The sequence below is a fragment of the Symphalangus syndactylus genome, chromosome 5 (assembly GCF_028878055.3).
Source record: "Symphalangus syndactylus isolate Jambi chromosome 5, NHGRI_mSymSyn1-v2.1_pri, whole genome shotgun sequence".
NCBI classification, from domain to species: Eukaryota; Metazoa; Chordata; class Mammalia; order Primates; family Hylobatidae; genus Symphalangus; species Symphalangus syndactylus.
In genome coordinates this window covers 147,495,697-147,519,179 of record NC_072427.2, presented here as the reverse complement: position 1 = coordinate 147,519,179, position 23,483 = coordinate 147,495,697, and the positions used below count along the sequence as shown (strand labels likewise).

The 23,483-nt window shown below is 38.9% G+C and overlaps 1 protein-coding gene across 4 annotated transcripts in view; it reads right to left on the bottom strand.

Annotated features, from left to right (window-relative positions):
• The window catches only part of CD163 (CD163 molecule), a 134,938-nt gene that overhangs the window by 61,859 nt on the left and 49,596 nt on the right, over positions 1-23,483 (bottom strand). Inside the window, exon 2 of one of the 4 annotated variants that reach the window (XM_055280790.2) lies at positions 15,771-15,899. The exons of the other annotated variants lie outside the window; for them this stretch is intronic. The gene's annotated coding sequence lies outside the window, so the exon portion shown is untranslated. The remainder of the gene's footprint in view (positions 1-15,770; positions 15,900-23,483) is intronic. 4 annotated transcript variants of the gene reach the window in all.

Genomic DNA, 23,483 nt, shown 5'->3' with positions numbered 1-23,483 from the left:
AATTGACCACACAGTTGGAAGTAAAGCCCTCCTCAGCAAATGTAAAAGAAAAGAAATTATAACAAACTGTCTCTCAGACCACAGTGCAATCAAACTAGAACTCAAGATTAAGAAACTCACTCAAAACTGCTCAACTACATGGAAACTGAACAACCTGCTCCTGAATGACTACTGGGTACATAACGAAATGAAGGCAGAAATAAAGATGTTCTTTGAAACCAACGAGAACAAAGACACAACATACCAGAATCTCTGGGACACATTCAAAGCAGTGTGTAGAGGGAAATTTATAGCACTAAATGCCCACAAGAGATAGCAGAAAAGATCCAAAACTGACACCCTAACATCACAATTAAAAGAACTAGAAAAGCAAGAACAAACACATTCAAAAGCTAGCAGAAGGCAAGAAATAACTAAAATCAGAGCAGAACTGAAGGAAATAGAGACAAAAAAAACCCTTCAAAAAATTAATAAATCCAGGAGCTGGTTTTTTGAAAAGATCAACAAAATTGATAGACTGCTAGTAAGACTAATAAAGAAGAAAAGAGAGAAGAATCAAATAGATGCAATAAAAAATGATAAAGGGGATATCACCACTGATCCCACAGAAATACAAACTACCCATCAGAGAATACTACAAACACTTCTACGCAAATAAACTAGAAAATCTAGAAGAAATGGATAAATTCCTCGACACATACACCCTCCCAAGACTAAACCAGGAAGAAGTTGAATCTCTGAATAGACCAATAACAGGCTCTGAAATTGTGGCAATAATCAATAGCTTACCAACCAAAAAGAGTCCAGGACCAGATGAATTCACAGCCGAATTATACCAGAGGTACAAGGAGGAACTGGTACCATTCCTTCTGAAACTATTCCAGTCAATAGAAAAAGAGGCAATCCTCCCTAACTCATTTTATGAGGCCAGCAGCATCCTGATACCAAAGCCTGGCAGAGACACAACCAAAAAAGAGAATTTTAGACCAATATCCTTGATGAACATTGGTGCAAAAATCCTCAATAAAATACTGGCAAACTGAATCCAGCAGCACATCAAAAAGCTTATCCACCATGATCAAGTGGGCTTCATCCCTGGGATGCAAGGCTGGTTCAACATACGCAAATCAATAAATGTAATCCAGCATATAAACAGAAGCAAAGACAAAAACCACATGATTATCTCAATAGATGCAGAAAAGGCCTTTGACAAAATTTAACAACCTTCATGCTAAAAACTCTCAATAAATTAGGTATTGATGGAACGTATCTCAAAATAATAAGAGCTATCTATGACAAACTCACAGCCAATATCATACTGAATGGACAAAAACTGGAAGCATTCCCTTTGAAAACTGGCACAAGACAGGGATGCCCTCTCTCACCACTCCTATTCAACATAGTGTTGGAAGTTCTGGCCAGGGCAATTAGGCAGGAGAAGGAAATAAAGGGTATTCAATTAGGAAAAGAGGAAGTCAAATTGTCCCTGTTTGCAGATGACATGATTGTATATCTAGAAAAACCCATTGAATCAGCCCAAAATCTCCTTAAGCTGATAAGCAACTTCAGCAAAGTCTCAGGATACAAAATCAATGTATAAAAATCACAATCATTCTTATACACCAATAACAGACAAACAGAGAGCCAATTCATGAGCGAACTCCCATTCACATTTGCTTCAAAGAGAATAAAATACCTAGGAATCCAACTTACAAGGGACGTGAAGGACCTCTTCAAGGAGAACTACAAACCACTGCTCAATGAAATAAAAGAGGATACAAACAAATGGAAGAACATTCCATGTGCATGGTTTGGAAGAATCAATATTGCGAAAATGGCCATACTGCCCAAGGTAATTTATAGATTCAATGCCATCCCCATCAAGCTACCAATGACTTTCTTCACAGAATTGGAAAAAACTACTTTAAAGTTCATATGGAACCAAAAAAGAGCCCGCATCATCAAGTCAATCCTAAACCAAAAGAACAAAGCTGGAGGCATCATGCTACCTGACTTCAAACTATACTACAAGGCTACAGTAACCAAAACAGCATGGTACTGCTACCAAAACAGAGATATAGATCAATGGAACAGAACCGAGCCCTCAGAAATAATGCCACATATCTACTACTATCTGATCTTTGACAAACCTGACAAAAACAAGAAATGGGGAAAGGATTCCCCATTTAATAAATGGTGCTGGGAAAACTGGCTAGCCATATGTAGAAAGCTGAAACTGGATCCCTTCCTTACACCTTATACAAAAATTAATTCAAGATGGATTAAAGACTTACATGTTAGACCTAAAACCATAAAAACCCTAGAAGAAAACCTAGGCATTACCATTCAGGACATAGGCATGGGCAAGGACTTCATGTCTAAAACACCAAAAGCAATGGCAACAAAAGCCAAAATTGACAAATGGGATCTAATTAAACTAAAGAGCTTCTGCACAGCAAAAGAAACTACCATCAGAGTGAACAGGCAACCTATAAAATGGGAGAAAATTTTCGCAACCTACTCATCTGACAAAGGGCTAATATCCAGAATCTACAATGAACTCAAACAAATTTACAAGAAAAAACAAACAACCCCATCAAAACATGGGTGAAGGACATGAACAGACACTTCTCAAAAGAAGACATTTATGCAGCCAAAAAATACATGCAAAAATGCTCATCATCACTGGCCATCAGAGAAATGCAAATCAAAACCACAATGAGATACCATCTCACACCAGTTAGAATGGCCATCATTAAAAAGTCAGGAAACAACAGGTGCTGGAGAGGATGTGGAGAAATAGGAACACTTTTACACTGTTGGTGGGACTGTAAACTAGTTCAACCATTTTGGAAGTCAGTGTGGCAATTCCTCAGGGATCTAGAACTAGAAATACCATTTGACCCAGCCATCCCATTACTGGGTATATACCCAAAGGACTATAAATCATGCTGCTATAAAGACACATGCACACGTATGTTTATTGCGGCACTATTCACAATAGCAAAGACTTGGAACCAACCCAAATGTCCAACAACGATAGACTGGATTAAGAAAATGTGGCACATATACACCATGGAATACTATGCAGCCATAAAAAATGATGAGTTCATGTCCTCTGTAGGGACATGGATGAAACTGGAAATCATCATTCTCAGTAAACTATTGCAAGGTCAAAAAACAAACACCGCATGTTCTCACTCATAGGTGGGAATTGAACAATGAGAACACATGGACACAGGAAGGGGAACATCACACTCCGGGGACTGTTGTGGGGTGGGGGCAGGGGGGAGGGATAGCATTAGGAGATACACCTAATGCTAAATGACGAGTTAATGGGTGCAGTACACCAACATGGCACATGTATACATATGTAACAAACCTGCACATTGTGCACATGTACCCTAAAACTTAAAGTACAATAATAAAATTTAAAAAAAGATTATGTTGTGTTCTTCAGTATGATAACTGCAACTTTTTTTCCTCCAGAATTTCTGCTTGATTCTTTTTAATTATTTCAATTTCTTTGTTAAATTTATCTGACAGAAATCTGTATTCCTTCTCAGTGTTATCTTGAATTTCTTCAAGTTTTCTCAACACAGCTCTTTTGAATTCTCTGTTCCAAAGGTCATATATCTCTGTTTCTCCAGGATTGGTCCCTGGTGTCCTATTTAGTTCACTTGGTGAGGTCATGTTTTACTGGATGGTGCTGATGCTCATAGACATTCTTTGGTTTGTGGGCATGGAAGAGTTAGGCATTTACTGTAGTCTTCACTGTCTTGGCTTGTTTGTTCCCATCTTTCTTGAGAAGGCTTTCCAGATATTCCATACGGCTTGGGTGTTGTATCTAAGCTGTATTTGCTTTAGGGGTCACCTCAAGCCCAGTAATACTGTGCTTCTTGCAAACTTGTAGATGTGTCACACTGATGGTCTTGGACAAGATCTGTGAGAATTATCTACATTACTAGGCAGAGACTCTTGTTCTCTTCCCTTGCTTTCTCCCTCTCATAATGTTTTAAATAAAAGTTATAAAAGTAATATTTTCATCAATTATTAAATCTCATGTAATTAAAATTTTGTTTGCTTGACCTTGATTAGCAGTTTCCTGAGCTCATCAGTTTCTTCATCAGAATTCTTGAAATTTTTATTTAGCCTATTAATTTTAAAATTATTAGAAATATGAGTTTAAGAGTACTTGTTAGAGTCTTTTTTATAAAAAGCAATTTTGGACTATAGCCAATTATAAATAATTATAGAGAAAAATAAAAATAATAACTATGGATAACAAAGACTTAGAATAGCTATGGTTAAAATGTGATGAAAGTTCACAGTTGAAAAGAAAATTTAGTTTTCTTGTCATTTCTTTACAACATTTTAAGATAACAACCAGAATCATGATTGTGAGCTCATAACAGGTCCACCAGACTTTCATAAATTTCACTTAACCTTTAGAATACTTAGACCAATAACATATCCATAAACATATAACTTAAAAGAAGATTTAACCTAACAATCAAAATTATGACTAACATATTAGATTTTTATAAATTTATATAATTTTTGAAATATTCATCTCAATAATTTATCCGTAAGTACAACTAAAAGAAGATCTAGTATCACTTATCATTTGATTATGCTTTTTATATCATTTACCAAATAAGCCTAATCATTTAAAATCTGCAGGATGACAGATGTGTTCTTTGAGTCTCTCTAGGGGCTCAGCTTGAACATTTCAAAGTTAATTTTAGTTCAAAAAGACTTCATTTAGAATTCTGGTCCTTGGAAAGCCTGCCAAAGATATTAAAAGTTTCAAAACACTTGATCAAAACAGAATAATAGGTCACTGTGAAATAGTAGTCATTTATTAAACCATAGTGATAATAAAGACTTCAAAAGCATTAAAAAAAGTTACATGGATTTTAAAAACCTTAAACCTCTCAAAGTTCTGCTTTCCTAATTTAAAAAACTGATAAAGATGACATTGGAAAATTATCTTGATAAAATGTAAATTCTTTTTTATTAGGCTGGTTACCAAAAAAGTTAAAAAAATTAAAAAAAATTTAAAAACTAAAACAAAAACTCCTTCACTGTGATTGCTTCTCCTTATGGGAAGCCCATTTAGATATCCTTGAGATTGAGTCTGATGAAGAAGGCACTTATTTTCATCAGATGTGGGAATAATGATGTCCAAAGCTATGAGTGTACCACATATTATAGAGGAATGTAAACAAGAAAACTATTATCTTGAGCAGAGGAATACATGGCTTTTCAGGACAGTATGGGAAGTATCCTGGATACACGGAATAATTTAGACACATTTTAAAAAACCACCAGTATGGAATCAAATTGGGGAAAAACTTTGAGATTTTGGCTTCTTATACAATTCAGCCAGTTCTAGCTAAAATGTAAACATTAAAAATGTAACCCTACAGTTATTTAAAATTGAAAAAAAGCATAAAAATAGGCTGCTAAAAATCAAACTGCTATGGAATCTGCTTTACCCCAAATTTTGGCCCATTAACCTAATTAGGACAAGTGATGTTCAGCCATGTGAATAGGCCTCATTTTGTCAAAAATATAATTTGGATGCAACTGCTTTTTTTTTTTTTTGACAAAGGATCTCACTATGTTGGCCAGGCTGGACTCAAACTACTGGGCTCAAGGGAGATGCTAATCTCAGCTTCCTCAGAAGCTGAGACTACATGCATGAGCCACTATAACCAGTTTTTTAATCCAACTGCCTTTTGTAAACCAGTAAGTTTGTTTTACTGTCTCGTGGCTAAAATTCTAAAATAAAAGCTATATTTGTGTGAATGTATGTGTGTTTAGGTGTGTTTATCCATGTGTACATGTATTATGTCATATATTGTGTTTACATGGTAAAATCTGATACAGTCAGCCAGAAATCTCTTAGGAAATTTTACTCAGATTGTCTTAGGTAAATGAGTGCTTATATAAAGACAAACATTTTAGCATCAGGCCATAATAGCAGAGTTGGAACTGGAGAAAAATAGTTATAGGAGCTGACAAAAAAGTTGAAGGGGAGACTTATCACCCCAGCTAATCAAAACAAACAAACAAACAAACACCTTTTCAAGGGGAGAAAGACAAAGAGCAAAAGGCAGTGATGCATTCCTGCAAATCGTATGCAAGGAAGTACTTTTTGTTTGGTTGATCAGTCAGGGCAGACGGGGAAGCGCTTTAGAAGTCACGTTTGTTTGTTTGTTTGTTTTGCTTTGTCTGTTGGTCCCTGTGTGGCAGACAAAGCAATTTTTGTGGCAGACAGATACAGTTTACATCACTTCTCTGAGTCGAGATTTTGATTTGTTTAATCTGAGAGCCTAACTTTTTGTAAACGTTTGTCTAGTTCTTTTTTTTCAGAATATTAATTATTCAACTAACTGTTCCATCACCCTGAGCATACATTGGTCAGACAAACCTAACTAAATATTTACATTTTCAAAAGGTGTTTAGGTTGTTGGTTATAAAGAAGATGTTGTAATTTGTAAAGCCATTAAGTTGAAAGCTTTTTAAGACTTTTTAAAAAGTCTTGGCTGCAGTGCCATAAGCCATCCATTTTATCTCAACACCAATAGAAGAGTTATCAGATTCAGAGTAGGCAGGAAAAAAAGTAGACATAAACACAAAACTTAGAAAGCATTACATGTTTGCTCCATAGTTGTAGGGTTTGTTTGTTTGTTTGTTTGTTTTGTTTTGTTTTGTGAGACAGTTCAAATAATAAACATGTGACCTCAGAATTTTTCTGGCTGCTCCCTTCTCGCTGAGATCTGTAAGTAACACAGTGCTTCTGTTATTTCATGTGTTTTGTTATGTTGGCTCCTCTGTTTATCACCTGACCAATACACCTGAACTGAACACTCCTCCCAGGCAGGGCTCTCTTAGAGAGCGGCTATCTTGGTAGGAATAAACTGGACACAGGTCAGAGAAGAGTGCAAGAACATCTGCTAGCTTAAAAAAGTTTCCTGTGAGAGGAACACCTGGTGAAGGGGCAGACACTTAGGCATTGAGTTGCCTTCCAGGAACTAAAAAAGTGTCCCATGAAAGACACACTGTAAACACCCACTGCAACCTCTTCTGGAACAAAAGTTCGAGGAAAATCACAACAGCTGGTCTTCAATGGCAGTTGAAAATCAAAGATGTCAAAGAGATCACCTAACAGGATCTTTATTTCCAAAAGAAACATAGAAGGAATGGCAAGATCTATGTAAGAAAATCCAGGAGGAGGTGAGACCCCATAGCCAAAAAAAAGAAATATTCAAAACAGAGACTGAGGGAAGAGAGAGACCCTCTCATATTGTTTTATATTGTTTTATACTCAGAAAAGGAAAGAGAAGTGAAACTAAAGGCAGGTAGCCTGGCACCTAAGAACCAGACCCGAAACCAACGAACCAGACCTGAAACCAGGCCTGGGCCTGCCTGACCTAAGCCTGGTAGTTAAAATTCTACCCCTGACCTAGCAACTGTTGTTCTCTATAGATTCCAGACATTGTACGGAAGGACATTGTGAAACCTCCCGTTCTGTTCTGTTTCACTCTGACCACCGGTGCTCACAGCCCCTGTCACGTACCCCCTGGCTTGCTCAATCAATCACAACCCTCTCACGTGGACCCCCTTAGAGTTGTGAGCCCTTAAAAGGGACAGAAGTTGAGCACCTGACGAGCTCAGATTTTAAGACGCTAGCCTTCTGATGCTCCCAGCTGATTAAGGCCACTCCTTTCACTATCTCGGTATCTGAGGGGTTCTGTCCATGGCTCATCTTGCTACAAGACAATTGTCCATGTGTTAAATCATATTAACACATCAGATAAAATAAAGATTGTAAAGACTCTTCTGGATTTGTAGAGTGCAGGTCAATAATGAACTTGGTGAGAAGAGTTTCAGTGAAGTTATTTTTATTTTTTGTGAAATATGAATAAATGATGTAGTACAGATTGTGATAGAGTGAGCTGAATGACAGAACTGAAGGCCAGGTGAGGATAGGGAGAGTGATTTAAAGTGTTTTCTACCTGCTCAGCTATGTTGTTTTATCCAGCAGTGATCACAGCCAAAGGAGGAAAACAGAATGAGAAACAGGATCCCAGTGAAATTTAGCTATCATGTCTCTCTGGGTCACCCACTCACAACTTCCCCATCATTGTGTAACAGTTCATCATTCTTACTAATTCCAGAAAAAAGTATACTGCAATCCTGCCAAGAAAGAGCTACTTCCCATTCTTTCTGTTCCACTTTACTGTCTAAAAAGATTCCTAGTCCCTGTGAAATGTTCTAACATGAATGCTATAGATGACAAGTTCTTCTGGTACTCTTAACCATTCACTGCAGTTCCCAAAAGCAGAGACAGTAAAAGTCTGCCTAAAATGAAAGTCAAATGTCAGTGTTTTCAGAAAGAGGAATAGTATGTTTCTTAAAGGAATGTCAGATTGTTTACTTTGTGTCAACTCAGAAATTAAAGACAAGAAAGATAACATTAACATAATCTGCCATCAGAAAAGCAAACAGAGAAAAACAGCAGTGCAGACCAACAAGAGTTCCTACATCGTGTGCTGATTTCAGTCCTCTATAATCACAGCACATCTGTATGTAGTTCCAAAGGGGCAGTGAAAAACAAGAAAGAACGTATTGATTTACCCAATGTTCTTTGCTGAAAATTAAATGAGATCTGTATGAACATGAGTTTGAATTCTGGCCCTGCTGAGTTGAACTGATAAAGTGGAAGAAGGAGAAGTGTGGGCCTTGCTGTTCTGTCACAGTATTTGAAAGAGCATTCAAATTATTTGCATCTCAAGAAAACATCTTGGAGAGCACTTCCAAGATGGCCGAATAGGAACAGCTCCGGTCTGCAGCTCCCAGCAAGATTGACGCAAAATACGGGTGATTTCTGCATTTCCAACTGAGGTACCTGGTTCATCTCACTGGGACTGGTTGGACAGTGGGTGTGGCTCATGGAGGGTGAGCTGAAGCAGGGCAGGACGTCGCCTCACCTGGGAACCACAAGGGGTTGAGGGATTTCCTTTCCTAGTCAAGGGAAGCCATGACAGACTGTACCTGGAGAAACAGTACACTCCTGATGAAATACTGCACTTTTCCCACAGTCTTAGCAACCAGCAGACCAAGAGATACCCTCCTGTGCCTGGCTCAGTGGGTGCCACACCCATGGACTCTTGCTCGCTGCTAGCACAGCAGGCTGAGATTCACCTGCTATGCAGCAGCTTGATGTGGGGAGGGGCGCTTGCCATTACTGAGGCTTGAGTAGCTCACAGTGTAAACAAAGAGGCCAGGAAGCACGAACTGGGTGGAGCCCACCGCAGCTCAACAAGGCCTACTGCCTCTATAGATTCCACCTCTGCAGGCAGGGCATAGTAGAAGAAAAGGCAGCAGACAGCTTCTGCAGACTTAACCGTCCCTGTCTGAAAGCTCTAAAGAGACCAGTGGTTCTCTCAGCACAGTGTTCTAGCTCCAAGAATGGACAGACTGCCTCCTCAAGTGGGTCCCTGACCCCTGTGTAGCCTGACTAGCAAACACCTCCCAATATGGGCCAACAGACACCCCAAACAGGTGGGTGCCCCTCTGGGATGAAGCTTCCAGAGGAAGGATCAGGCAACAATATTTGCTGTTCTGCAGCCTCTGCTGGTGATACTCAGGAAACAGGGTCTGGAGTGGACCTCCAGCAAACTCCACAAGACCTGCAGCTGAGGGACCTGACTGTTAGAAGGAAAACTAACAAACCAAAAGGAATAGTATCAACATCAACAAAAAGGACATCTACACCAAAGACCAATCTGTAGGTCACCAACATCAAAGACCAAAGGTAGATAAAACCACAAAGATGAGGAGAAACCAGGGCAGAGAAGCTGAAACTTCAAAAAAATAGAGTGCCTCTTCTTCTCCAAAGTATCGCAGCTCCTCGCCAGCAAAGGAACAAAACTGGACAGAGAATGAGTTTGATGAGTTGATGAGTTGACAGAAGTAGGCTTCAGAAGGTCAGTAATAACAAACTTCTCTGAGCTAAAGGAGCATATTCTAACCCATTGCAAAAAAGCCAAAAACCTTGAAAAAAGGTTAGACAAATGGCTAAAATAAACAGTGTAGGGAAAACCTTAAAGGACCTGATGGAGCTGAAAACCATGGCACAAGAACTTTGTGATGCATGCACAAGCTTCAGTAGCTGATTTGATGAAGTGGAAGAAAGGATATCAGTGATTGAAGATAAAATTAATAAAATAAAGTGAGAAGACAAGATTAGAGAAAAAAGAGTAAAAACAAACGAACAAAGCCTCCAAGAAATATGAGACTATGTGAAAAGACCAAATATACGTTTGATTGGTGCACCTGAAAGTGACGGTGAGAATGGAACCAAGTTAGTTAATATCCAACTCTTCAGGATATTATCCAGGAGAACTTCCCCAACCTAGCAAGACAGGTCAACATTCAAACTCAGGAAATAAAGAGAACACCACAGAGATACTCCTTGAGAAGAGCAACCCCAAGACACATAATTGTCAGATTCATCAAGGTTGAAATGAAGGAAAAAATGGTAAGAGCAGCCAGGGAGAAAGGTCGGGTTACCCACAAAGGGAAGCCCATCAGACTAACAGTGGATCTCTCTAAAGAAACCCTACAAACCAGAAGAGAGTGGGGGCCAATATTCAACATTCTTAAAGAAAAGAATTTTCAACCCAGAATATCATATCCAGCCAAACTAGGCTTCATAAGTGAAGGTGAAATAAAATCCTTTACAGACAAACAAATGCTGAGAGATTTTGTCACCACCAGGCCTGCTTTACAAGAGCTCCTGAAGGAAGCACTAAATATGGAAAGGAACAACCGGTACCAGCCACTGCAAAAACATGCCAAATGGTAAAGACCATTGATGCTATGAAGAAACTGCATCAATTAACAGGCAAAATAACCAGCTAACATCATAATGACAGGATCAAATTCAAATATAACAATATTAACCTTAAATGTAAATGGACTAAATGCTCCAATTAAAAAACACAGACTGGCAAATTCGATAAAGAGTCAAGACCCATCTGTGTGCTGTATTCAGGAGACCCATCTCACATGCAGAGATGCACATAGGCTCAAAATAAAGGGATGGAGGAAGATCCACCAAGCAAATGGAAACCAAAAAAAAAAAAAAAAAACCAAGGGTTGCAATCCTAGTCTCTGACAAAACAGACTTTAAACCAACAAAGATCAAAACAGACAAAGAAGTCCACTAGATAGGGGTAAAGGGATCAATTCAACAAGAAGAGCTAACTATCCTAAATATATATGCACCAAATACAGGAGCACCCAGATTCATACAGCAAGTCCTTAGAGACATACAAAGAGACTTAGACTCCCATACAATAATAATGGGAGACTTTAACACCCCACTATGAATAGTAGACAGATCAACGAGACAGAAGGTTAAAAAAGAGATCCAGGACTTGAACTCAGCTCTGCACCAAGTGGACCTAGTAGACATCTACAGAACTCTCCACCACAAATCAATAGAATATACATTCTTCTCAGCACCACATCACACTTATTCTAAAATTGACCAAATAATTAGTAGTAAAACACTCCTTAGCAAATGTAAAAGAACAGAAATCACAACAAACTGTCTCTCAGACCACAGTGCAATCAGATTAGAACTCAGGATTAAGAAACTCACTCAAAACTGCACAACTACATGGAAACTGAACAACCTGCTCCTGAATGAATACTGGGTAAATAACGAAATGAAGGCAGAAATAAAGATGTTCTTTGAAACCAATGAGAAAAAGACAGAACATACCAGAATCTCTGGAAAACATTTAAAGCAGTGTGTAGAGGGAAATTTATAGCACCAAATGCACACAAGAGAAAGCAAGAAAGATCTAAAATCGATACCCTAACATTGCAATTCAAAGAACTAGAGAGGCCAGGCACGGTGGCTCACGTCTGTAATCCCAGCACTTTGGGAGGCCGAGGTGGGCAGATCACAAGGTCAGGAGTTCAAGACCAGCCTGGCTAACGTGGTGAAACGCTGTCTGTACTAAAAATACAAAAATTAGCTGGGCATGGTTGTGGGCACATGTAATCCCAGCTACTTGGGAGGCTGAGGCAGGAGAATCACTTGAAACAGAAGGCAGAGGTTGCAGTAAGCCCAGATCATGCCACCACACGTCAGTCTGGGTGAAAGAGCAAAACTCCATCTCAAAAAAAAAAAAAAAAAGAAGCAAGAGCCAAACAAATTCCAAAACTAGCAGAAGGCAAGAAATAACTAAGAGCAGAGCAGAACTGAAGGAGATAGAGACATGAAAAACCCTTCAAAAAATCAATGATTCCAGGAGCTGGTTTTTTGAAAGGATCAACAAAATAGACCACTAGCAAGACTAATAAAGAAGAAAAGAGAAGAATCAAATAGACACAATAAAAAATGATACAGTGGATATCATCACTAATCCCACAGAAATACAAACTATCATCAGAAACTACTATGAACACCTCTACTCAAATAAACTAGGAAATCTAGAAGAAACGGATAAATTCCTGGACACATGCCCCTCCCAAGACTAAACAAGGAAGAATTTGAATCTCTAAATAGATCAATAACAGACTCTGAAATTCAAGCAATAATTAATAGCCCACCAACCAATAAAAGTCCAGCTCCAGATGAATTCACAGCCGAATTCTACCAGAGGTACAAAGAGAAGCTGGTACCATTCCTTCTGAAAGTATTTCAATCAATAGAAAAAGATGGACTCCTCCCTAACTCATTTTATGAGGCTAGCATCATTCTGATACCAAAGCCTGGTAGAGACGCACAAAAAAAGAGAATTATAGGCCAATATCCCTGATAAACATCGAAGTGAAAATCCTGAATAAAATTCTGGCAAACCGAATCCAGCAGCACATCAAAAATCTTATCCACCACAAAATCAAGTCGGCTTCATCCTTGGGATGCAAGGCTGGTTCAATACACACAAATCAATAAACGTAATCCATCACATAAACAGAACCAATGACAAAAACCACATGATTATCTCAATAGATGCAGAAAAGGCCTTCAATATAAGTTAACACCCTTTCATGCTAAAAACTCTCAAAACATAGGTATTGATGGAATGTATCTCAAAATAATAAGAGATATTTATGACAAACCCACTGTCAATATCATACTGAATGGGCAGAAACAGGAAGCATCCCCTTTGAAAACTGGCACAAGACAAGGATGCCCTCTCTCACCACTCCTATTCCACATAGTGTTGGAAGTTCTGACCAGAACAATCAGGCAAGAGAAAGAAATAAAGGGTATTCAATTCGGAAAACAGGAAATCAAATTATCTCTCTTTGCAGATGACAGGATTGTATATTGAGAAAACCCCATTGTCTTAGCCCAAAATCTCCTTAAGCTGATTAGCAACTTCAGCAAAGTCTCAGAATACAAAATCAATGTGCAAAAATCACAAGCATTCCTATACACCAACAACAGACAAACAGAGCCAAATCATGAGTGAACTCCCATTCTCTCAATTACTACAAAGAGAATAAAACACACCTAGGAATCCAACTTACAAGGGATGTGAAGGACCTCTTCAAGGAGAACTACAAACCACTGCTCAATGAAATAAAAGAGGACAAAAACAAATGGAAGAACATTCCATGCTCATGGATAGGAAAAATCAATATCGTGAAAATGGCCATACTGCCCAAGGTAATTTATAGATTCAATGCTATCCCCATCAAGCTACCACTGACTTTCTTCACAAAATTAAAAAAAAAAAACTACTTTGAAGTTCGTATGGACAAAAAAAAAGCCAGCACAGCCAAGACAACCCTAAGCAAAAAGAACAAAGCTGGAGGCATCATGCTACTTGACTTCAAACTACGCTACAAGGCTACAGTAACGAAAAGAGCATTGTACTGGTACCAAAACAGATATATAGACCAATGGAACAGAACAGAGGCCTCAGAAATAACACCACATATCTACAACCATCAGATCCTTGACAAACCTGACAAAAACAAGGAATGGGGAAAGGATTACCTATTTAATAAGTGATGCTGGGAAAACTGGCTAGCCATATATAGAAAGCTGAAACTGGATCCTTTCCTTACACCATACAAAAAAATTAACTCAAGATGGATTAAAGACTTAAATGTAAGACCTAAAATCATAAAAACCCTAGAAGAAAACCTAGGCAATACCATTCAGTACATAGGCATGGGCAAGGACTTCATGACTAAAACACCAAAAGCAATGGCAACAAAAGCCAAAATTGACAAATGGAATCTAATTAAACTAAAGAGCTTCTGCACAGCAAAAGAAACTATCATCAGAGTGAACGGGCAATGTACAGAATGAGAGAAAATCTTTCAATCTACCCATCTGACAAAGGGCTAATATCCACAATCTACAAGAAACTTAAACAAATTTACAAGAAAAAAACAACCCCATCAAAAAGTGGGCAAAGGATATGAACAGACACTTCTCAAAAGAAGACATTTATGCAGCCAACAGACATATGAAAAAATGCTCATCATCACTCATCATCAAAGAAATGCAAATCAAAACCACGATGAGATACCATCTTATGCCAGTTAGAATGACAATCAGTAAAAAGTCAGGAAACAACAGGTGCTGGACAGGATGTGGAGAAATAGGAACACTTTTACACTTTTGGTGAGAGTGTAAATTAGTTCAACCATTATGGAAGACAGTGTGGCAATTCCTCAAGGATCTAGACTACAAATACCATTTGACCCAGTGATCCCATTACTGGGTATATACCCAAAGGATTATAAATCATGATACTACAAAGACACATGCACATGTATGTTTACTGCAGCACTATTCACAATAGCAAAGACTTGGAACCAACCCAAATGTTCATCAATGATAGACTGGATTAAGAAAATGTGGCACATATACACCGTGGAATACTATGCAGCTGTAAAAAAGGATGGGTTCACGTCCTTTGCAGGGACATGGATGAAGCTGGAAACCATCATTCTCAGCAAACATCACAAGGACAGAAAACCAACCACCACATGTTCTCACTCATAGGTGGGAGTTGAACAATGAGATCACTTGGACACAGGGCAGGAAACATCACACACCAGGGCCTGTCGGCTGTTGGGGGGCTGGGGGAGGGATAGCATTAGGAGAAATACCTAATGTAAATGATGAGTTGATGGATGCAGCAAACAAATACGGCACATGTATACCTATGTAACAAACCTGCACATTGTGCACATGTACCCTAGAACTTAAAGTATTAAAAAAGAAAGAAAAAAAGAAAATTTAAGTCTATGCAAAACCTGCACATGGATGTTTATAGCAGCTCTAGTCATCATTGTCAAAATTTAGAGACATCCAAAATGTCCTAGGTGAATGTATAAATGAACACGGGTACATTCAATTAATGGAATTTTAGTAGTAGGGGAATGAATAAAGGGACTTGGATATATTCAATCATTGGAATTTTATCAGCCCTTAAAAGAAATGTGCTATCAAGTTATGGAAAACATAGAGAAACTTTAAGTGCATATTACTAAGTAAAAAAGTCCATATAAAAAGTAAAAAAAAAAAGAAACGATAAACGCTTGAGGTGATGGATATTCCATACATCTTGTTATGATTATTATGCATGTATGGCTGTATCAAAATATCTCATGCACCCCATAAATATATACACCTACTATGTACCCACAAAAAGTAAAAATTTAAAAAAAAAGAGGCTGGAACCTGCCCGCCTGTTTTCTTCCTCTCTCACCATGTGATCTCTTCACACTGCTCTCCTTAGCCTTCCCCTATGCGCGGAAGTAGCTTGAGGCTCTCATCAGATGCAGATGCTCAAGGTTTCTGGCCACCATGAGAATTGTGAGCCAAATAAACTCTTTTACTTTTAAAAAGAAAGAAAAAAAGAAAACACCTTTTAAATCTCCAATTGTATTTGAGGCTTATATTATCATTAACTCCCCAAAGCACTAAATCTTAGTCCTCAGAATGTAGGAAACCTTATAGTTTAGAATATATGACTGTTTACTTTTATCTTTATAAAAATGGTTCAACAGATTTTTTATTTGCATTTTTCTTTATTTCATCTCTTTTCAAAAGTTGATAAACCAAACATGACTTCTACTTTCTAGTCACGTGTTACCAAAGTATTTCCTATAACTTACTTTATTTCTTTTTTCTTTTCTTTTATTTATTTTATTTATTTATTTATTTTTCAGATGGAGTCTTGCTCTGTCACCCAGGCTGGAGTGCAGTGGCATGATCTCAGCTCACTGCAACTTCCGCCTCCAAGGTCAAGCGTTCTCCTGCCTCAGCTTCCCAAGTAGCTGGAACTACAGGCATGAGCCACCACATCTGGCTAATTTTTGTATTTTTAGTAAAGATGGGGTTTCGCCATGTTGGCCAGGCTGGTCTCGAACTCCTGACCTCAAGTGGTCCACCCACCCCGACCTGCCAAAGTGCTGGGATTACAGGCGTGAGCCACCACCCCTGGCCAACCCATTTTCAAGGGTTGCTGGCAAGATGGTCAAATAGGAACAGCTCTGGTTGGCAGCTCCCAGTGAGATCAATGCAGATGTGGGTGATTTCTGCATTTCCAACTGAGGTACCTGGCTCATCTCATTGGGACTGGTTAGACAGTGGGTGCAGCCTACAGAGGGTGGGTTGTAGCAGGGTGGGTTGTTGCCTCACCCAGGAAGCACAAGGGGTCAGAGAACTCCCTCCCCTAGCCAAGGGAAGCCATGAGGGACTGGACTGTGAGGAATGGTGCTCTCCAGCCCAGACACTATGCTTTTCCCATGTTGCAACCCACAGACCAGGAGATTCCCTCAAGTGCCTATGCCAACAGGGCCCTAGGTTTCAAGCACAAAACTGGGCAGCCATTTGGGCAGACACTGAGCAAGCTGCAGGAGTTGTTTTTTTTTTTTTCATACCCCAGTGGCACCTGGAATGCCAGCGAGACAGGAACATTCACTCCCCTGGAAAGGGGGCTGAAGTCAAAGAGACAAGTGGTCTACCTCAGCAGATCCCACCCCCATGGAGACCAGGAAGCTAAGATCCACAGGCTGAAAATTCTTGCTGCCAGCACAGCGGTCTGAAGTCAACCTGGGATGCTCAAGCTTGGTAGCGGAAGGGGCATCCACTACTACTGAGGCTCAAATAGGCCATTTTCCCCTCACAGTGTAAACAAAGCCACAGGAAAGTTTGAACTGGGCAGAGCCCACTGCAGCTCAGCAAAGCTGCTGTAGTCAGACTGCCTCTCTAGATTTCTCCTCTCTGAGCAGGGAGTCTCTGAAAGAAAGGCAGCAGCCCCAGTAAGGGCTTATAGGTAAAACTCCCATCTCCCTGGGACAGAGCACCTGGGGGAAAGGGTGGCGGAGAGAACAGCTTCAGCAGACTTAAACATTCCTGCCTGATGATTCTGAAGAAAGGAGTGGATCTCCCAGCATAGTGCTCGAGCTCTGCTAAGGGACAGACTGCCTCCTCAAATGGGTACCTGACCCCGTGCCTCCTAAGAGACACCACCTAGGTGTCTGTTGACACCTCATACAGGAGAGCTCTGGCTGGCGTCTGGCAGGTGCCCTTCTGGGACAAAGCTTCCAGAGGAAGTAACAGGCAGCAATCTTTGCTGTTCTGCAGCCTCCACTGGTGATACCCAGGCAAACAGGGTCTGGAGTGGAACTCCAGGAAACTCCAGCAAACTCCAGCAGACCTGCAGCAGAGGGGCCTGACTGTTACAAGGAAAGTGAACAAACAGAAAGGAATAGCACCCACATCAACAAAAAAGACATCCACATAGAAACCCCATCCAAAGGTCACCAACATCAAAGACCAAAGGTCGATAAATCCATGAAGGTGAGGAAAAACCAGCACAAAATGGCTAAAAATTCCAAAAACCAGAACTCCTCTTCTCCTCCAAAGAATTACAACTCCTTGCCAGCAAGGAAACAAAACTGGATGAAGTATGAGTTTGATGAATTGACAAAAGTAGGATTCAGAAGGTGAGTAATAACAAACTCCTCCGAGCTAAAGGAGCATGTTCTATATCAATGTAAGGAAGCTAAAAACCTTGAAAAAAGGTTAGAGGAATTGCTAACTAGAATAACCAGTTTACAGAAGAACATAAATGACCTGACGGAGTTGAAAACACAGCATGAGAACTTCATGAAGCATACATAAGGATCAGTAGCTAAATTGATCAAGCAGAAAAAAAGCACAGCAGAGATTAAAGATCAATTTAATGAAATAAAGCAAGAAGACAAGATTAGAGAAAAAAGAATAAAAAGAAACAAACAAAGCCTTCAAGAAATATGGGACTATGTGAAAAGACCAAACCTACGTTTGATTGGTGTACTAAAAGTGACAGGAAGAATGGAACCAAGTTAAAAAACAGTCTTCAGGATATTATCCAGGAGAAGTTCCACAACCTAGAAGGACAGGTCAACATTCAAATTCAGGAAATATAGAGAACACCACAAAGACACTCTTTGAGAAGAGCAACCCCAAGACACATAATTGTCAGATCCACCAAGGTTGAAATGAAGGGAAAAAAGGGCAGTCAGAGAGAAATGTTGGCTTACCCACAAAGGGAAGCCCATCAGACTAACAGCGGATCTCTCTGCAGAAACCCTACAAGCCAGAAGAGAGTGGGGACCAATATACAACATTCTTAAATAACTTTTAACCCAGAATTTCATATCCAGCTGAACTAAGCTTCATAAGTGAAGGAGAAATAAAATCCTTTCCAGACAAGCAAATGCTGAGGGATTTTGTCACCACCAGGCCTGCTTTATGAGAGCTCCTGAAGGATGCACTAAACATAGAAAAAAAAATGGGTACCAGTCATGGCAAAAATATACCAAATTGTAAAGACCATCGACACTGTGAAGAAACTGCATCAACTAACAGGCAAAATAACCAGCTAGCATCATAATGACAGGATCAAATTCACACATAACAACATTAACCTTAAATACAAATGGGCTAATAGCCCCAATTAAAAGACACAGACTGGCAAATTGCATAAAGAGTCAAGACCCATTAGTATGCTGTATTCAGGAGACCCATCTCACATGCAAAGACACACAAAGGCTCAAAATAAAGGGATGGAGGAATATTTACTGAGCATATGGAAAGAAAAAAAAAAAAAAAAAAAACCGGAGTTGCAATCCTAGTCTCTGATAAAACAGACTTTAAACCAACAAAGGTCAAAAGAGACAAAGAAGGCCATTACATAATGGTAAAGGGATCAATTCAACAGGAAGAGCTAACTATCCTAAATATATATGCACCCAATACAGGAGCACCCAAATTCATAAACCAAGTTCTTAGAGACCTACAAGGAGACTTAGACTTCCACACAATAATAGTGAAAGACTTCCCGCGGAAGCAAACTCAAAGTGGGGCTGAAAAGAAAAAAAAAAAATAGTGAAAGACTTTAACACCCCACTGTCAATATTAGACAGAACAACAAGACAGAAAATTAACAAGAATATTCAGGACCTGGACTCAGCTTTAGAACAAGAAAACCTAATACACATCTACAGAACTCCCTACCCCAAATAAATAGAAGATACATTATTCTCAGCACCACACCACACTTATTCTAAAATTGACCACATACTTGGAAGTAGAACACTCCTCAGCAAATGCAAAAGAACAGAAATCATAACTAACAGTCTGTCAGATGACAGTGCAATTAAATTAGAACTCAGGATTAAGAAACTCACTCAAAACTGCACAACTACATGGAAACTGAACAACCTGCTCCTGAATGACTACTGGGTAAATAACAAAATTAAAGCAGATATAAATAAGTTCTTTGAAACCAATGACACATACCAGAAACTCTAGGACACAGCTAAAGCAGTGTTTAGAGGGAAATTTATAGAACTAAATGCCACCAGGAGAAAGCAGGAAAAATCTAAAATCAATGACCTAACATCACAATTAAAAGAACTAGAGAAGCAAGAGCAAACAAATTCAAAAGCTAGCAGAACACAACACAAGAAACAACTAACATCAGAGCAGAACTGAAGGAGCTAGAGACACAAAAAACCTTTCAAAAAATTAAATCAATCTAGGAGCTGGTTTTTTGAAAAGATTAATAAAATAGACCACTAACCTGACTAATAAAGAAGAAAAGAGAGAAGAATCAAACAGATGCAATAAAAAATGATAAAGGGGATACACCACTGATCCCACAGAAATACAAACTATCATTAGAGAATACTATAAACACCTCTATGCAAATAAACTAGAAAACCTAGAAAAAATAGATAAATTCCTGGACAATACACCCTTCCAAAACTAAACCAGAAAGAAGTTGAATCCCTGAATAGATCAAAAACAAGTTCTGAAATTGAGGCAGTAATGAATAGCCTACCAACCAAAAAAAGCCCAGGATAAGACATACACAAATAAATAAACGTAATCTATCACATAAACAGAACCAATGACAAAAACCACATGATTATCTCAATAGATGCAGGAAAGGGCTTCAATATAAGTTAACACCCTTTCATGCTAAAAACTCTCAATATACTAGGTATTGAAGGAACAGATCTCAAAATAATAAGAGCTATTTATGACAAACCCATAGCCAATATCATACTGAATGAGCAAAAGTGGAAAGCATTCCCTTTGAAAACTGGCATAAGACAAGGATGCCCTCTTTCACCACTCCTATTCAACATAGTATTGGAAGTTCTGGCCAGGACAATTAGGCAAGAGAAAGAAATAAATGGTATTCAATTAGGAAAACAGGAAGTCAAATTGTCTCTGTTTGCAGATGACATGATTGTATATTGAGAAAACCCCATCGTTTCAGCCCAAAATCTCCTTAAGCTGATAAGCAACTTCAGCAAAGTCTCAGAATACAAAATCAACGTGCAAAAATCACAAGCATTCCTACACACCAATAACAGATAAACAGACTGCCAAATCGTGAGTGTGAACTCCCATTCACAATTACTACAAAGAGAATAAAATACCTAGGAATCCAACTTACAAGGGATGTGAAGGACCTCTTCAAGGATAACTATGAACTACTGCTCAAGGAAATAAAAGAGGACACAAATAAGTAGAAAAATATTTCATGCTCACGGATAGGAAGAATCAATATAGTGAAAATGGCCATACTGCCCAAACTAATTTATAGATTCAATGCTATCCCCATCAAGCTACCACTGACTTTCTTCACAGAATTAGAAAAAACTACTTTAAATTTCATATGGAACCAAAAAAGAGCCCGTATAGCCAAGACAGTCCTAACCAAAAAGAACAAAGCTGGAGGCATCATACTACCTGACTTCAAACTATACTGCAAGACTTCAGTAACCAAAACAGCATAGTATTGTTACCAAAACAGATATATAGACAAATGAAACAGAACAGAGTCCTCTGAAATAATGCCACACATCTACAACCATCTGATCTTTGACAAACCTGACAAAAACAAGCAATGGGGAAAGGATTCCCTAATTAATAAATGGTGTTGGGATAACTAGCTAGCCATATGCAGAAAACTGAAACTGGACCAATTCCTTACACCTTATACAAAAATTAACTCAAGATGGATTAAAGACTTAAATGTTATACCTGAAACCATGGAAACCTAGGCAGTATCATTCAGGACATAGGAATGGGCAAGGACTTCATGACTAAAACAGTAAAAGCAATAGCAACAAAAGCCAAAATAGACAAATGGGATCTAATGAAACTGAAGAGCTTCTGCACAGCAAAAGAAACTATCATCAGAATGAACAGGCAACCTACAGAATGGGAGAAATTTTTTGCAACCTATCCATCTGACAAAGGGCTAATATCCAGAGTCTACAAGGAACTTAAACAGATTTACAAGAAAAAAAAAACAAACAACCCCATTAAAAAGTGAGTGAAGGCGCTTGTAATCCCAGCACTTTGGGAGGCCGAGGCGGGTGGATCACGAGGTCAGGAGATCGAGACCACGGTGAAACCCCGCCTCTACTAAAAATACAAAAAAAATTAGCCGGGCGTGGTGGCGAGTGCCTGTAGTCCCAGCTGCTCGGAGAGGCTGAGGCAGGAGAATGGCATGAACCCGGGAGGCGGAGCTTGCAGTGAGCCAAGATTGCGCCACTGCACTCCAGCCTGGGCGACAGAGCGAGACTCCATCTCAAAAAAAAAAGTGGGTGAAGGATATGAACAGACACTTCTCAAAAGAAGACATTTATGTGGCCAACAAACATGAAAAAAAGCTCATCATCAGAGGTCATTAGAGAAATGCAAACCAAAACCACAATGAGATACTATCTCATGCCAGTTAGGCGGCGATCATTAAAAAGTCAGGAAACAACAGATGCTGGAGAGGATGTGGAGAAATAGGAATGCTTTTACACTGTTGGTAGGAGTGTAAATTAGTTCAGCCATTGTGGAAGACAGTGTGACCTACAACCAGAAATGCCATTTGACCCAGCAATCCCATTACTGGGTATATACCCAAAGGATTCTAAACCATTCTACTATAAAGACACATACACATGTATGTTTACTGCAGCACAGTTCAGAATAGCAAAGGCTTGGAACCAACCCAAATGCCCATCAATGATAGACTGGATAAAGAAAATGTGGCACATATACACCATGGAATACCATGCAGCCATAAAAAAGGATGAGTTCATGTCCTTTGCAGGGACATGGATGAAGCTGGGAACCACCATTCTGAGCAAACTATCACAGGAACAGAAAACGAAACATCTTATGTTCTCACTCATAATGGGAGTTTAACAATGAGAACACATGGACACAGGGAGGGAAATATCACACACGGGGGCCTGTCAGGGGGTGGGGAGTTAGGGGAGGGATAGCATTAGGAGAAATACTAATGTAGATGACGGGTTGATGGGTGCAGCAAACCACCATGGCACGTGTATACCTATGCAACAAACCTGCACATTCTGCACATGTATCCCACAACTTAAAGTATAATTTTAAAAAGCTATTATAAATAATAATTCAGTTTAGTAAAGTTACAGGTAAAAGATAAACACACAAAATTGTATTTCATGTTCTAACTCCAGCAATAAAAGCAAATAAAAATTTAAAAAGAAAAAAATACATTTTCAACAGTTTAGACAATTACTTTTAGGTATTGAAAACCTCACCTCTGCATGAGAAGGTATTTCTAAAATTTAACCATCTGGATGAAACTAGTTTTAAAATATGCATTGGATTTTACCTTTTCATACACAAGAGTAAAATATATATGCTCAGAAAGCAACTCTGCCTAGGGAAAATGATATCTGAATTAGAAAATATTATTGGGGTAAAACCTAATGAGCTGTTTCTGAGATAACACAAATATTATATCACAGAATAATAACATATGAACCCATTAATATATATTAATAATCTAACAGAGATTTCTTTACCAAATAAGTTGTTAAAAGCTTGTGAAACTCATAGGGAGGGCAAAGGAAAGCACAGTTTTAAA